The following is a 15,522-nucleotide window of genomic DNA, read 5'->3' as shown; positions in this document are numbered from 1 at the left end:
GCCTTTCACTTTTAGTCTGTGATGGTCTTTTGTCCTGAGGTGCGTCTCCTGTAGGCAGCATGTGTGTGGGTCATGCTTTCTTATCCATTCAGCTATCCTATGTCTTTTAATTGGAGCATTTAATCTATTTACGTTTAAGTTTATTATTGAAAGGTACTTATTCATTGCCATTTGTGTACCTGTGTTCCTCTCTGTCTCTCTCTTTTCCTTCCTTTCCTTAAAGCAGCCCTTTTAGTAATTCTTGTAGAGCAGGTTTGGTGGAGGCGTATTCTTTTAGACTTTTTTTTTTTGTCTTGGAAGCTCTTTATTTGGCCTTCTATCTTGATTGAGAGCCTTGCTGGGTACAGTAGCCTTGGTTGTAGGCCTCTGTTTCTCATTACTTGGAATATTTCTTGCCATTCTCTTCTTGCTTGGAATGTTTCCATTGAGAAGTCGGTAGCGAGCCTTATTGGGCCCTCCTTGTATGTCACTTCCTCTTTCTCCCTTGCTGCCTTTAGGATTCTCTCTTTGTCTTGGAGTTTTGCCATTTTAATGATGATGTGTCTTGCAGTAGGCCTCTTTGGGTTCCACCTGCCTGGGACTCTCTGCGATTACTTGATTTGTGTGACTTTATCTCTCCTCAACTTAGGAAAATTTTTTGTTGTTACTCTTTCAAGTAGGTTTCCTATTCCTTGTTCTTCTTCTTCTCCTTCTGGTATTCCTATTATTCGGATATTATTATGTTTCATATTGTCTTGCATTTTTCTTAAGCTCTCATTTTTTCTGATTCTCCTTTCCATTATTTGGTCAGTCTGGGTGATTCTTTCTACCCTGTCTTTGATCTCGCTTATGCGGTTTTCCTCCTCATGGATCTTACTCTTCATACCTTCTACTGTGTTCTTCAGTTCAGAAATTGTATTCTTCATTTTCTCTTGGCCTTTGATGATGGTTTCTATTTCCTTTTTCATGTTGGTATAGTGTGCAGAGAGTTCACTGTAGCTCCCCTGTAGTTTCTGGTAGCTAGTGGTAAGCTCTTTGAATTTCCTGATAACCAGTGCTTTGAATTCAATATCTGATAGTTGACTTGCCTCTAGTTCATCTAACATTTTTGGGGGGACTTCCTCTTTTTCTCTCATTTGGGGATTCTTTGTCTTCCCATTGTTTGTGTTGCTCTTCTTGTTGGCTTCAGCTTCTTTAATTGATCTATTCTGGTTCCCTGGGTTTATGGTGTGAACTTCTGTGGCAGGATGCCTGTGAAATTCAGTGGTGCAGTCTCCTGAAGTTATCTTGGTTTTCTCTACTTACCCTGCACTACAGGGAATGCACAGGTGACTTTCTGTTCCACAAGCTGACAGCCATGGCCTGACTCTTGTTCCTTCCCAGTCTGCGCCAGCTGAGTAGGGAGGGAGCTGGCGTCTGGGTCTCTTCCAGGGGCCCTACCAGTTGTCCGAGACTCCCCAAGACTGTTCCAGAGCCAGCTCAGGTCCCGCACCATAGGAAACGCACAGGCAACTCTCAGTTCTCCCAGGCCAGCAACCATAGCCTGACTCCACAGGTTATTAGAGCTCTCTGGTTTGCTTCCGAATGCCCACCACTCTCTCTGCCACTACAAACACCAGATCTCTCCTGGTGTTTTCCAGTTTGCGCCCTTGTTGATCTGCGGTCTCCTCCTCGAGTCCTCAACCTCTGGTCATTCAGTGTCCACTGTACTCTCTGGAGTCCTGCCTTCTTATATGTGGGGTCCCAGTTGGGCGGCTGCTGCACTCTCCCGCAGATCAGCCTTGTCTTTCTCTGGCGCATGGAGGGAAGCGAAATCCTTTGTCCTACTCCACCGCCATCTTCCTGATCCCCCCTAAATAAAAACAATAGTGTCTTCTTTAGGTCAGGACAACTCTGGCCTTGTTTCCTCTCCTTACATGTTCTCCCTCTCTCCATTTTTTTGAATTCTTGTTGCTTCATTGTGTTCTGGTTCAATGTTTATTTCTTCCATTTGTTTCAAACCATTGATTTGAGTCCTGATTTCCTTCCTGTCACTGTTGGTCCCCTGAATATTTTGTTTTATTTCACTTTGGTAGCCTTTATTTGTTCTTTCATTTTTTGACCAAGTTCAATTAGTTCTGTGAGCATTTTGATTATCTGAGTTTTAAATTCTCTCTCCATCAGATAGGTTGGCTATCTCCTCATTGCTTAGCTCTCTCTCTCTCTCTCTCTCTTTTTTTTTTTTTTTTGGAGTTTTGCTCTGTTCTTTCATTTGGGCTATACTTCTTTGTCTCATGGCACCTGTTAAGTTGTGATGGGGTGGGGCCTTAGATATTCCCCAGGGCTGGGCAACCCTCTTGCTGCATTGTGTCACTGTCTGTGGGGGAGGGGTCAGAGAGGGAACAAAGAAGCTCACTTGCTGGGCTCGAGCCCCACTTTCCAACAAACTCTTTTGGGAGACTGGGAGTTTCTCTCACCACAGGAACTGCCATAGTCCACAGTGAGCTGAGTCTCAATTTCCTGTTCAGTAAGCCCTGCCTGCATGGCCAGCTGCCTCACTGTGGATTCTCTCCATCTCTGCCTTACCTGTCTGGTTGTTCTGATTGACTGTATCAATTCCTTGGTTGTCAGAGTTCTAGGCAGTTGATTTTCTGGCACTTCTGGTTGTTAACTGATTTTAAATTGGTTGTTATATTCCTTTTGATTGTGTGAGAAAGCAAAGGGTTCCTGCCTACACCTCCATTTTTTTGCTGGAACTCTCTGGCCTCTCTTTTTGTACCATTGATCTATGTGTCTGTTCTTATGCCAGTACCAGGCTGTTTTGATAACAGTGGCCTTGTAATATAGTTTTGTATTGTGATCCCTCTTACTTTGTTCTTCTTTTTCAAAATTTCTGTGGCTATTTGGGTTTGTTTATGGTTCTATATAAATTTTGAAATGTTTGTTCTGTATCCGTGAAATGTGTTATTGTATTTTAATAAGGAGTGTGTTGGATCTGTAAATTGGTTTAGGTAGTATGAATATCTTGATGTTAATTCCTCCAACCCATGAACATGGTATATGCTTCCATTTATTTGTGTCTTCTTTAATTACTTTCTGAAGTGTTGTGTAGTTTCTTAAGTACAACTCTCTTACCTCTTTCATTAGGTTTATTCCTAGGTGCTTAATTTTTCTCAGTACTTTAGCAAATGGGATTTATTCCCTGATTTCTGTTTTTTTAATATATTTTATTGATTATACCATTACAGTTGTTCTATTCCCCCCTTCATTCTCCTCCACACACACGCTCCCTCCCCCATTCTCCCCCCCTTAGTTTATAACCACGTGTCTCAAGTTCTCTAGATTCTATATTTCCCCACTTTTCTCACCCTCCCCCTATCTATTTTCTACCTACCATCTATGCTATTTTCTGTGCCTTCTCCCCCCTTTTCCCCCTCCCACCCCCCTGTTTCTAACCCTCCATGTGTTCTTCATTTCTATGGTTCCACTCCTGATCTACCTGTCCTCTTGGTTTGCTTTTGTTTTAGGTGTGGTTGTTAATAACTGTGTGTTTGCTGGCCTTTCACTGTTGATATTTTTCATCTTTTTTTTCTTAGATAAGTCCCTTTAGCATTTCATATAATAAGGGCTTGGTGATGATGAACTCCTTGAACTTGACCTTGTCTGAGAAGCACTTTATCTGTCCTTCCATTCTAAATGAAAGTTTTGCTGGATAAAGCAATCTTGACTGTAGGTCTTTGGATTTCATGACTTGGAATACTTCTTTCCAGCTCCTTCTTGTCTGGAAGGTCTCTTTTGAGAAATCTGCTGACAGTCTGATGGGTACTCCTTTGTAGGTGACTGTCCCCTTATCTCTTGATGCTTCTAGGATTTTCTCCTTCATTTTGGTCTTGGCTAATGTAATTATGATGTGCCTTGGTGTGTTCCTTCTTGGGTCCAACTTCTTTGGGACTCTCTGAGCTTCCTGGATTTCCTGGAAGTCTCTTTCCTTTGCCAGACTGGGGAAGTTCTCCTTTATTATTTGTTCAAATACGTTTTCCACTTGTGGCTGTTTCTTTCCCCCTTCTGGTACCCCTATAATCTGGATGTGGAACGCTTAAAGATGTCCTGGAGGTTCCTAAGCCTCTCCTCATTTTTTTGAATTCTCATTTCTTCATTCCTTTCTGATGGGATGTTTTGTTCTTCCTTCTGGTCCATTCCATTGATTTCAGTCCCCGTTTCCTTTCCATCACTATTAGTTTCCTGTGCATCTCCCTTCATTTCAATTAGTTTAGCCTTCATATGTTCCTCTAATTTGCGACTATGTTCCTCTAATTTGTGACTATGTTCCTCTAATTTGTGACTATAATCTACCAGTTCTGTGAGCATCCTGATAAATAGCGTCCTGAATTGTGCTTCTGAGAGGCTGGCAATTTCTCGGTCGCTGAGAGTTATTGGCTCTGGGACTTTGAGTTCTTCTTGCACCATCTTTTGGGCTGTTCGTGCCTGTTCCATAGCAGGATCAGAGCCCTAAAGTGTTCACTAGAACAGGGCAACTAAGTCGCTGGGTTGTGACATTGTATGTGGGGGCGGGCTTAAAGAGGGACAATGGCTTCCCTTTGCCGCCTGCTGCCGTGGCCCGCACCGGCACCGCAGCCACCACTGTCACCAGGCCCACGTGTTTCGTTCCACTGCACGTGAGTGTGCCACCACCGTCAGCCCTCCACCACTGGGTTCGCCCCCTGGGGCCTGTGTGGTCCGTCTCACTGTGTGCGAATGTGCGACCTTGGTCAGTCTGCCCCACACCCTGACTGGTTCCGGGCTGCCTGCGCTTCTAGGTCAGGGGATCTTTCCTGCCCGACCCAGCTCCGCTGCTGGCTCTGCCTCTCTTACAGACCCATTGAACGGTCTGTAGTTGTCGGACTCCCGTATAATTCGGTTTTCTGGTCTTTGGGTGTGTCCTAGTTCTCCAAACCTTTGTTGTGTTCAAACTTGGTTGTGGGAGAAGGCACAGTGTTTCCACCTATGCCTCCATCTTGGCGGAAGTGCCCCTGATTTCTGTTTCTGATATTTTATTGTTGGTGTACAAAAATGCTTTTGATTTCTGAATACTGAGTTTGTATCCTGCTGTTTTGCCAAATTCATTTATTAGGTCCATCAGTTTTTTTTTGTGTGTGTGTGGAGTATATAGGGTTTTTAGTGGATTATATAGGGTTTTCTATGAGCAATATCATGTCATCTGCAAACAGTGACAGTTTTACTTCCTCCTTTCTACTTTGATGCCTTTTATTTCTTTTTCTTGTCTATCACTGTGGCCAGGACTTCCAATACTATATTGAATAAGAGTGGTGAAAGTGGACATCATTGCCTTGTTCCTGATCTTAGTGGGAAAGTTTTTAGTTTTTGGTACTGAGTATGATATTGGCTGTAAGTCTCTCATAAATGGTCTTTATTATATTGAGGAATGCTTCCCCTATTCCCACTTTGCTGAGTGTTTTTTATTATAAATGGGTGCTGTACCTTAACAAATGCTTTTTCTGCACCTAATGATATGATCATGTGATTTTTGTCTTTTGTTTATGTGATGTATTATATTTATAGATTTGCAAATATTGTACCTTCCTTCCATCCCTGGGATTACTCCCACCTGATCATGGTGTATGATGTTTTTAATGCATTGCTGGATACGGTTTGCCAATATTTGTTGAGGATTTTATCATCTATGTTCATCAGTGATATTGGCCTATATTTCTCTTTCTTAGTTGTGTCTTTATCTGTTTTTGGGGATTAGGATGATGCTGGCTTCATAAAAAAGTTTGGGAGTCTTCTTTCTTATTGGATTTTTTTGATTAGTCTGAAAAGAATAGGGGTTAACTCTTCCTTAAATGTTTTGTAAATTCTCCTGTGAAACCATCTAGCCCAGGGCTTTTGTGTGCCAGGAGTTTTTTGAAAACTGCTTCAATTTCTCTAGCTGTTATCAGTCTGTTTAAGCTTTCTGCTTCTTCTTCATTCACTTTCAGAAGATTATGTTTTTCTAGAAATGTGTCCATTTGTCCCAGGTTTTCAAATTTCTTGGCATATAGTAGTAATTTCTTATAATCCTTTGTATTTCTGTAGTATCAGTTATAATCTCTCCTCTTTCAGTTCTGGTTTTATTTATTTGGATCCTTTCTCTTTTTTTCTTGATAAGTCTGCTTAAAGGCTTTTTTATTTTGTTAATCTTTTCCAAAGACCAGCTCCTGGATTTATTGATCTTTTGAATTGTTCTTTAGTATCTATGTCATTTAATTCAGCTCTAATCTTGGTTATTTACTTTCTTCTACTCGCTGTGTGTTTTGTTGTTTTTCTTCCAGTTTTTGTAGATGTAAGGTTAGATTGTTTATTTGAAATGTTTCTATCTTTTTTAGGTAGGCCTGTATTGCTATGAACTTCCCTCTGAGGACTGCCTCCACTGTGTTCCATGAATTTTGGACTGTTGTGAGTTCATTTCCATTTGTTTCCAGAAACTTTTTGATTTTTTCCTTGGTCTCCTTATTAATGCATTCCATATTTAATGGCATGCTATTCATTCTCCATGAACTTGAGTGTTTTTGAGTTTTTTCCTTGAGGTTGGTTTCTAGTTTCAGTCTCCTTTGGTTAGAGAAAATGTTTGATATGATTTCATATTTCTTGAATTTGTTGAGGCTTGTTTTGTGTCCTATTGTGTGACCTATCTTTGAAAATGTTCCATGTTCATTTGAAAAGAATGTATATTTTGCTTCTTTGGGGTGAAAGTTTCTATATATGTCAGTTAAGTCCATTTGATCTGAGGCATTGTTCTATGCTATAATATCCTTGCTGATATTTTGTTTGGAAGATCTATTTATTTTTGACAGTTGGATGTTAAAATCCTCTAATATATGTGTGTTACTGTTTATATATTTCTTGAAGTCCTCCAAGATTTTCCTTATACATTTGTGTACTCCTATGTTGGGTGCACATATGTTTTCCATATTTATTTCGTCTTAATAAATTCTTTGCTTGAGCAGTATTCAGTGTACTTCTGGGTGTCTTTTTATGGCCTTTATTTTGAATTCTATTTTGTCTGATATAAGTATTGTTACACCAACTTTTTTCCCCTGACCATTTGCTTTTTTCCAACCCTTTACTTTCAGTCTGTGTAGGTCTTTTGTTCTGAGATGGGTCTCTTGTAGGCTGCATATATGCAGGTCATGTTTTCCTATCCACTCAGCTACCCTATGTCTTTTTATTGCAGCATTTAATCCATTTACATTTAAGGTTATTGATATGTACTTATTCATTGCAATTTCCCCCCTTCGTACCCATGTTCCTCTCTTTATCACTCATTTTATTCCTCTTCTTCAGGCAGTCCCTTTAGCATATCTTCTAATGCTAGTTTGGTGGAGGTGTATTTTTTTAGCCTTCTTTTGTCTGGAGAAACTGTCTATTTCACCATTCATTTTAATTGAGAACCTTGCTGGGTAGAGTAGTCTTGGTTACAGGCCTTTGCTTTTCACTACTTAGAACATTTCTTGCTATTTTCTTCTTGCTTGAAACGTTTGGATTGAGAAATCAGTTGCTAGCCTTATTTGAGTTCCTTTATATGCTACTTCTTGTTTCTCCCTTGCTGACTTTAAGATTCTCTCTTTGTGTTTAAAACTTGGCATTTTAGTTATGATGTGTCTTGCTATAGGCCTCTTTGAGTTCATCTTCTGTGCTTCCTGAACTTGTGTCGCTTTCCTCCTCTCCAGGTTAGGGAAGTTTTCTGTCATTATTTTTTCAAACAGGGTTTCTATCAGCTGTTCCTTTTCTTCTCTTTCTGGTATTCCTGTGATTCAAATGTTGTTGCATTTCATGTTGTCTTGCAATTCCCTTAAGCTGTCTTCATATGTTTTGAGTCTTTTTTCCTACAGCTGCTCTATGTGGGTGTTTCTACCTTGTCTTCCAGCTCACTAATTTGGTCCTCTGCTTCATCCAGCCTGCTTGTAATACCTTCTACTGTATTTTTTTTTATTTCAGAAATTGTGTTCTTCATTTCTTCCTGGTTCTTTTTTATAGTTTCTATTTCCTTTTCATACTGTCATAGTTCTCACTTGATTTCTTGTTATTGTCTGTGAGTTTCTTTTTCTTTTTTAAAATATATTTTATTGGACTTCTGCCAAGATGGAGGTGTAGGTGGAAACACTGTGCCTTCTCCCACAACCAAGTCTGAATACAACAAAGGTTTAGTAAACAAAGACACAGCCAAAGAACAGAAAACTGAACTATACGGAAGTCTGACAACAATGAACTGTTCAACTGGGACAGGTAAGAGGGGCAGAGCCAGCAGCAGAGCAGGGTCGGGCAGGAAGGATCTGCCGACCCAGGCGACCCAGGTGACCCAGGCGACCCAGGCGTGCAGGCAGCCAGGGTAGCATTGCGGACCCAGTGAGGGTTTGGGGCAGGCTGAGCGTGGTCACACATTCATGCACAGATAAACCAGTAAAGGTGTGAGCAGTGAGACGGACCCCGGTAGACCCCAGCAGTGAACCCAGTGAGGTGGCGGAGCAGGCTGGCCGCGGTTGCACATTCGTGAGCACAGATAAAACCAGCAAAGGAGTGAGCAGTGAGACAGACTGTGTGGCCCCGGCAGCGGCGGGAGGAGGCATGGGGGAGCGCCATTGATTTCCTTTGACTCTGCCCCCACATACAGCATCACAACCCAGCAACTTAGGTTGCCCTGCCCTGGCGAACACCTAAGGCTCTGCCTTTCATACATAACAGGTGCGAACAGATCAAACATTATGACTCAAGAACAGCTCAAAGCCCCAGAGCCAATAACTCTAAGCGACCAGGAAATAGCCAGCCTCTCAGATGCACAGTTCAAAACTCTGGTGATCAGGATGCTCACAGAACTGGTTGATTATAGTCACAAATTAGAGGAACATATGAAGGCTAAAAACTGATTGAAATGAAGGGAAATGCACAGGAAACCAATAGTGATGGAAAGGAAACTGGGACTCAAATCAATGGAGTGGACCAGAAGGAAGAATGAAACATCCAACCAGAAAAGAATAAAGAAACAAGAATTCAAAAAAATGAGGAGAGGCTTAGGAACCTCCAGGACATCTGGAAAAGTTCCAACATCCCAATTATAGGGGTACCAGAAGGGGAAGAGGAACAGCAACAAGTAGAAGTTATTTGAACAAATAATAAAGGAGAACTTCCCCAGTCTGGCAAAGGAAATAGACTTTCAGGAAATCCAGGAAGCTCAGGCAGTCCCAAAGAAGTTGGACCCAGGGAGGAACACACCAAGGCACATTATAATTACATTGCCCAAGATGAAAATGAAAGAGAGAATCCTAGAAGCAGCAAGAGATAAGGGGACAGTCACCTACAAAGGAGTGCTCATCAGACTGTCAGCTGATTTCTCAAAAGAGACCTTCCAGGCAAGAAGGGACTGGAAAAAAGTATTCCAAGTAATGAAATCCAAAGACCTACATCCAAGGTTGCTCTAAGCAGCAAAACTTTCATTTAGAATAGAAGGGCAGATAAAGTACTTCTCAGATAAGATCGAATTCAGGGAGATCATCATCACCAAGTTCTTACTATATAAAATGTTAAAGGGAGTTATCTAAGAAAAAAAAGATGAAAAATATGAACAGTGAAAGGACAGCAAACTCACAGTTATCAACAACCACACCTACAACAAAAGCAAACCAAGAAGACAGCTAGATCAGGAGTGGAACCATAGAAATGAAGAACACATGGAGGGTTAGCAACAAGGGAGTGGGAGGAGGAGAAGGGGGGAGAAGGTACAGAAAATAGCATAGATGGTAGGTAGAAAATAGATAGGGGGAGGGCAAGAATAGTAGGGGAAATATAGAATCTAAAGAACTTGAGACACGTGGTTATAAACTAAAGGGGGGGAATGGTGGGGGAGGGGTGGGCAGGGTGGAGGAGAATGAAAGGGGGAATAGAACAACTGTAATGGTATAATTAATAAAATATATTAAATATATATATACAACCAGAAAAATATATTTTATTGATTATGCCATTACACTTGTCCCATTCCCCCCCTTCATTCCCCTCCGCCCTGCACACCCTCTCCCCCCATTCCCCCCTTTAGTTCATGTCTATGTGTCACAAATTCTTTAGCTTCTACATTTCCCATACTATTCTTGGTCTCCCCCCATCTATTTTCTACCTACCATCTGTGCTACTTATTCTCTGTACTTCTCCCCTCTTCTCCTACTCCCACTCCCCTGTTGCTAACCCTCCATGTGATCTTCATTTCTATGGTTGTGCTCTTGATCTAGCTGTCCTCTTAGTTTGCTTTCTTAGATAAGGCCCTTTAACATTTTATATAATAAGGGCTTGGTGATGATGAACTCCTTGAACTTGACCTTATCTGAGAAGCACTTTATCTGTCCTTCCATTCTAAATAAAAGTTTTGCTGGATAGAGCAATCTTGGATGTAGGTCCTTGCCTTTCATGACTTGGAATACTTCTTTCCAGCCCCTTCTTGTCTGGAAGGTCTCTTTTGAGAACTCAGCTGACAGTCTGATGGGAACTCCTTTGTAGATGACTCTCCCCTTGTCTCTTGCTGCTTCTAGAATTCTCTCCTTCATTTTAATCTTGGCTAATGTAATTATGATGTGCCTGGTGTGTTCCTCCTTGGGTCCAACTTCTTTGGGACTCTCTGAGCTTCTTGGACTTCCTGGAAGTCTCTTTCCTTTGCCAGATTGGGGAAGTTCTCTTTTATTATTTGTTCAAATATCTTTTCCACTTGTTGCTGTTCCTCTTCCCCTTCTGGTATCCCTATAGTTCAGATGTTGGAACTTTTCCAGATGTCCTGGAGATCAAAGGTCTCCACCTTTGATCAATCTGTAAGGTGCCCTGCATGGGAGAAAATCATGCCCCCACCCCTTTTCTGGCCCAGTAGCTTTGAGTGAGAGATTGATACACAGCAGCTGAGAGAGTTTTTTTCAGTAATTCCCTCTTGTTTGCCACAGGCTGTTCCTACCTTACCACGATCTTCCTCCCTCTGCTTTCTAAATATAAAATTATAACATTGATGATGTCTTTTTAAATTATATTTTCTATTGTCTCTCATAAGCAGGCTCTTTTCCTGTACCTTTCCACCTCTTCTTTTCTAAGAAGTTAATGTTCAAGTTACTTTCCTTTTTGTCTTAAATTGCCCTATGAATTTGCCCTATAACTTGGATTATTATCAGATCCTGAGAGAGCCTTTGATAGGGATATTCTTCTTTCCTTGGGTCACTAAGAGTATTAATCACATTCAGTCTATGGAAATGAATGAAGGGAGAAAGAAAAGTAGAATTTAAGATGATTGCAGGGCATTTAGGAGGTGTTCAGTCAGTAGAATCTATAGAAACAAATCTATTTATAGGAAAGGAATCTTAGGAGAAGTCAAGCCAAGGACAGTTAAGAAGGAGACAGAAAAGACTAGGATGGTGTGGCTTACTGAAAGCTAAAAAGAGGGAAAACATCAAAATAGAGAGAAAAGACTCCTGCATCTGGACATTGTTGCCTTTTTTAAGAATGCAATTCAGAAAAGTGATTTTGCCAGGTATGAGGAAGTAAAAGTTTTGGACATAAACCATTCATTCTAATAGTCTCCTTCCTTTCTTCCCATAGGAAGTATATTTAGCTAACCACTGGGAAGAGTAAACTCAGGGAATCAGACTTCCTATCTCTCTAGTTGAGAAGGCACTTCTCAACCCATTCTCATCACCTTAAAATATAGAGTGAAATGTCTGTTTAGTGACTCTGGAGCAGGGTTACCTTCTCTTTGTTTTGCACCAATCTTTAGCAATCTTCTTCATATCTACATATACCTTGGACCCTAAGGGAGGCTAAAGGTTCAGGTAAATGACCTAAAGTCACACATGGTCCAAGTGTTGTTTGGGGGTGGAATAGGGAGTGTGCAAGTGATGCGGACTCTGCACAGCAGGGTCCATATTTTGTGGATGCAACAAACAAATTCACACGGACTGCAGAAGTCCTGCGGAGAAAAAGGGATGGCATGGCCACTCTCTAAGTGAGAGAGTACCCTAACCCTTGCCTGGACAGGCTTTTATTGCTTTTCTGGGAGCATTACCTCAAGGAAGGTCTTCATTCATCATTGCCAGGCAGTAATGATCAAACAATAAATAACATTTAAAGAACTCTGAGGGCTTATTCTGAGTCTGGGTCAGTTAGCTAAAGGGCTATAAAACTTTGGGAAAGAAACTCATTTCATGCTTGGACCTTTACCAGAAAATTGAGGACATTCTTAGCAGAGCAGGTTTCACAGGGTTTTGTGCATTCTTTCTTAGGCCTGATCACCCAGGGAACCTTCCCTTTCTAGCACAGGGCTGCACCACCCTCCAGCATTGTTTCAGGCTTAAGTCAGTCAGGGGGAGTAAGGCAGCCAAGAGATTAGGAGACTTATTGTAGACAAAATGAGGACTCAGGCTATGTCAAAGCTGAAGGGTGAAGGTCCATCACCCCCTTTTTCTATAGCTCCTCAAGTTCTTCCCTAAGGGCCCCTTCATGACCATGTCTGTCTTAGGTCATCCCTCCCTTGAGGACTGTTACCCATCTTTGGATAACAAGTCATCTGCCTAGGTCCAAGCAGGGTAAAGTAAGAGGGAGCAGAGGCGGCACCCCTACCAGGAAGATAAGATTTGTCTCCTTAGTGGCTTATGGTCCCAGGGTCTCTTTACTCAGCCTTAGTCATGGGGGTTATAGCTTCCTAAACCAGGCAGGGTGACTCCCAACAGGCAAGGGAGATGAGGCTTTGTTATTTTGGGACTTAGCTTATTTGCTTCTTTTACTAACATGAGATGGAGTAAACATCATGGCTTAAGCTAGAGGTTAGAAACTTAAATGTTTATAGGTATCAGGCAGATATAATAAATGAGTAAAGTAAGCAGGGAAGGCCAGGAATGAAGTGTAGAGTCCCAGCCCCATTTAGAATAGAACAAATGCTGCTTAGCACCAGAAAATTGTTGTCCTGTAGGAGTGTAGTTCCAGTGTGGTCAGATAGCTGGAAAACATTTTTAAAGAAAAGTATAAAATCAGAATTTCCAGGTGCATTTGTCTCAATTTTTTGCACTGCATTTTTTAAAGCAACGTTGGGGCCAAGTATCTGTAGATAGGATCCAGGTCTCCAGCTGCCAGTTTGTGATTTCAGGTTTAAGATTTAGGAAAGTACATCAAGGGAATACTCTCCTTAGCCCTTAATTCATTACTGGCCACTACCCACCCCACAACACTTTTGTCTTATTATCCCTCATTTTCTTTCCTCAGATACAAATTGGACTTGCACTGTTTACTCCACCATCCTCAGCAGCTGGCTCTGAGGGAAGAAGAATGGGCAATGTACTATAGGTAGGAATGAGGGAAAAATTGGGGATGTTTCAACTGTAGTTTAGTTTCTCAAGTCCATAAGGATGTCATCAGTTTTCTCCTAAAGTACCTGAAGATAAACACATAACCTCACTGAGATTAATTTCTTCTTGAAGACTACGCAATGTAATCTACATGCAAAAAATGCATGTTTCTCCTACTAAGTAGAGTGTGTAGTTTAAAATATAGGCATATACTGCAGATATTATAGGTTTGTTCCAGACAACCATAATAAAGTGAGTATCACAATAAAGCTAGTCACACTCATAGAGAGGTTTGCCTTTAATTTATTAAAAACACCTGTGAAACACAGTAAAGCAAAGTTTAATAAAATGAGGCATGTCTGTAGTGCTGCCTGAGTCCCCGGCTAGACCAATTAAATCACTATTTCCGGGATATAAAGAAGCTTTTATAGTTTACCATAACAATGGTGCCATTTACTAATATGAGAAACAGAAGGAAAGACTTGGAAAAAGAAATTTGGAGTTTTTCTTTTCTTTCTGACATCTGAAATTTGATATGTATATTAGATGTGTAAATGGAGATGCCAACTAGGCAATTGGTGGTGTGAGCCAGGACACAGGGCCAAAGATATAAAATTTGGGAACTATTAGCATATGAAGGGTGCTGAGGCAATGGAAATGGTTGACATTGCATAAAAGGAATATGTACATGGAAAGGTGAAAGGGGCCCAGGTCTGAGCCTTAATCCCAGTCTTTACTGGTTCTGCAGAGGAGAAAGAGGTTCAGAATGAGGTAAGGAAGAAGGAAAACTAGGAGAATGTTGAAAATGTTCAAGGAAACGTAACAATCAAAAAGCCTATATTAACTGGTCTACAGTGAAATCTAAGTTTAGTTTTTCTTATAAGCACTTTTCTTATTCATCTCTTAGATATTAGTGGCTATGTTCCTAGTTCTTGTTTTAGTAGTGATCATCTCCAGTGCTGTCTAGAACCTGGGCAAAATATGGTAGATTTCCTGTTCTAGAAGGATTAGCAGTCTCTTCCATGATAAGGTTCCTAGTTTTTCTGCAGGTTGTGAGCATTTTAGATGTTGAAACATTTCTTGTACTTGAACAACAATGAAGAAATTAGAAAAAAAAACATCTAAAAGTAAATAAATAAATAAATAAAGTTGATTCTGGTGTGGAAAAAAAAGGAAGCATTCATTACCTGCCCCAATTTCACAGATTATTACTTTTTCCCTCTGAAGAACCTTGGAAATTTTACTTTCCCCCCATCTCTTGATTTCCTCGATAAGGAAGACATTATTTATCTACCCAAAGAGATTTTCCCTGAGCTTTAGGCCATCTAATATGGACATAGCAGCAACCCTCTTTTCTTTTCTTTGATGACATCATGACTCTATCCCTGAAAGACTTTCCTTCTTCCTTCTTCCTCTTCCACTGACTTATAATGTAGTTAATAACCAGTATTTGACATTGATTTAACTTTGGTGAATTTTGTTTTGCTATATGGTTTGCCACCATTAATTTAACTTTGGTGAATTTTGTTTTGCTATATGGTTTGCCACCATTATTTCAGTTCTTTCCTACTCCAATTGCCTCATCTTTTCTTGAAGTCCTGAGAACTGGTCTTCATTACATAGTCTCTAGCATGTGAATTCCTTTCAATAGTCCTGAACTGTTTAAAATTTTGTACTTAACTTTAAAAATTGACTTAAAATTATAGAATAATTTGGTTTAAAGTCACAAAACAATACACTATCACTATAACTATTTAAATAATTCACATATGTGTATACACGTATATATTTCTCTCTATATATCTATATGTCTATTTATATCTATATCTATTTATCTCTCTCTCACTATATATATATATATAGAGAGAGAAATATCTCTCTCTCTCTCTCTCTAATAGTAATATATATAATAATTGTATCTATATAATATATAGATACAATCTATCTATCTATCTATCTATATATATAGAGAGAGGGAAAATCATGGGATATAAAATTTTTTAATTTTAATTTTTTAAAATTTAATCATGGGATATTAAAAATATATATATATATACATATATATATATATATATATATATAGAGAGAGAGAGAGAGAGAGAGAGAGAGAGAGAGAGGAAAAATCATGGGATATAAAATTTGGGGTATCTCACAGAGGAGGTAGGTAAAAGTGTTGCCTAAGATGATGGTAAAAAGAAATCTA

Source organism: Sturnira hondurensis, unplaced genomic scaffold (assembly GCF_014824575.4).
Source record: "Sturnira hondurensis isolate 20B ecotype Veracruz unplaced genomic scaffold, ASM1482457v3 Scaffold0011299, whole genome shotgun sequence".
NCBI lineage: Eukaryota > Metazoa > Chordata > Mammalia > Chiroptera > Phyllostomidae > Sturnira > Sturnira hondurensis.
This window is presented reverse-complemented; position numbering follows the sequence as displayed.